Here is a 2,586-nt window from a genome sequence, read left to right as displayed (position 1 = left end):
ATATACATATATGTATATACATGCATACATATAAATAGACATATGCACACACACACACACACACACACACACACACACACGCACATTTATATATAATTATGTATGTAAATACGTGCGCATGTTTGTATATATGTATGTATGTATTGCAGATGTGCATATAAGTATCTCTTCCTGTGGTAGCGTACTTTTGCGTAATGCTTTCATCTCATGTATGTCCCTACACTTTACGCATTTGTTAGATACCCATTACCGAAACTATCACAACCGGAAATCTGGTTATGGTTTTAGCACAGTAAAATAGATAATAACTGCGATACAGGGTTTGTCGGGAAGTTTAGATGACATCAACTGTTCGATCAATTTTAGCTGTAACTGAAGCATTCAGAATTCTTACGTTCTGCACAGTAGTTTGATCAAATAATTGACATTTCGAAATTACTCTCTGAATATTATATATCCGTCTGTTGTAAGGCATTCCTAAACGGAAACTACATCAGCTCATTCGCAGCTTTCCGAGAATAACTGACACTCTTACAACATCTCCCGGAAATGCACACAAATATTCTTGTTAAATTGTAGATGCCGCAACGTACCGGAATGGGAAACTTTCAGATATTTTTGGTGTAAAGTTGTAGAATATTTTGTTTATTAAAATCCAGTTTTCATTAGTTTTTTCTATCAAAATTGAACGATGCTCAAATGATTTAGACTTTCTATCTATAAATACATAGATAGAATTTCCTTTCTCCTCACCACCATTTGCAAGTATATTCCTGCATCAGTTTAAAGGAAATATAAACCGTATGAAACATTGATGAAACCGTATGAAACTGAAAGAGAGCAAACAAAAAAAAAAGGCATTTAGTAATGTTTTTAATGAACTTTGAAGAACTTTGATGAGATTAGTCCGGGAATATTTTGGTGCTTTTGCGAATGGTTTTAGTACAATACTGCTGTAAAACTTCAATCGTCTGAGAAATGTCATTTTTGTGGACAAGTTATTGGTATTTAAGACAGTAACAAACCACTGATTAGAGGGGCAATGTGTATCAAATTATTACCACGTACGATTTCATCACGAAGGAAACCATCCTAATGAGGGTTGGGGTGGGGTGAGAGTGGAGCATTATGTTACTGTATTTGGAATACTTAAAACGCCATTTATACGTTTATTGTACCCCTGAAACGGCCGTAGATGATACCCTTTACCCGAATTCACCCATATCTGTATATATTTATTTTATCTACCTATCTATCTACCTATTTTCTCCTGAATTTTAAAATTTTGAACTCTCATCCGACATTTTGCAAAAACATCAAATTCTAAATCGATTCGAAGAGTTCCTCTGGGAAGCTCTTACCTTGAATTTTTTTATCGCTTTATTTATCACTCCTCAATTCGGTAACTGAACCCAAAGTATGCATAGGTTTTACATATGACTTTTACATGTAATTTTGTTCACTGATTTACAAATTCAAATGTGTATGTATTTTGTTGTGTGTTTTAAATTATGCTTTGGAATTTGTATTAATTGCCTAGATGTGATCCTTCTATAATTTTCCTTATTCCTCGATTTAGCTCGCAATAACCAATTTTTACAGATCCCATATATTGTGAAGTATACTTAAAGCATACTTTATCAGAAAATTTAACTTTATATATATATATATATATATATATATATCAACAGAACTGTACAATGTTTCACAAAGAAACTAGAATTACAAATGTCAATAAATTGTATTAGGGTGTTAGGAAACACGTACATTCGACATTCCTAGAAATAAGAGCTAAACCGTTCTAAAGCTGCAGTTAATGCATATGAATGAATCATATACACTAACGGAGACCATAATCGCCCGAATTCTCGAACGGTACTTTTTCGAGCGAATATGGTCCCTGTTAATGGATATGTTTTCATTCATGTGCGTTATCTACAGATCTAGAACAGCTTAGCTCTTATTTCTAACAATGTAGGTGTTTCCTAACACTCTAATAGCATTTAGTGGCATTTAGATTTCTCCTTCTTGCTGAAACATTGCATACCACTGTTTGTATTAATTCTGTATTAATTCTGTATAAATCATTCATTCATTTGGATAAGGAAAGCATAAATACTAATGGTGAAGAGAGTCCGGAAAGAGTCGAAGTCGAGCTGTCGTAACTGATGAGGCAACTGAAATTCGGGCGATTATGTTCCCTGTTAGCGCATATATTTCCATTAATGAGCGTTGACTACAGAATTAGAGCGGTTTAGTCCTTATTTCTAGCAATGTAGTTGTTTCCTAACATTCTAATCGCATTCGGTGACATTTGTAATTCTCCTCTGTATATATATATATATATATATATATATATATATATATATACACACACACGCACACAAACCTGGTGATGGCCTACTTAGAATTGCAGATCTACGACAAATCCAAAACTAGATATGGCCTGTCTTTCCACCAATACCTGTTGAAGAATTGGAAACGTTACTTGGATGATTGCCTCATCCTATGATCCCACACGCTCGACCAACTCTTTGACTTCAAAACCCTAATTAACAGTGTCAACAACCATATCCAATTTACAAT

Source organism: Octopus bimaculoides, chromosome 18 (assembly GCF_001194135.2).
Source record: "Octopus bimaculoides isolate UCB-OBI-ISO-001 chromosome 18, ASM119413v2, whole genome shotgun sequence".
NCBI classification, from domain to species: Eukaryota; Metazoa; Mollusca; class Cephalopoda; order Octopoda; family Octopodidae; genus Octopus; species Octopus bimaculoides.
The sequence above is the reverse complement of the archived record's forward strand: the minus strand, read 5'-3'. Positions refer to the sequence as shown.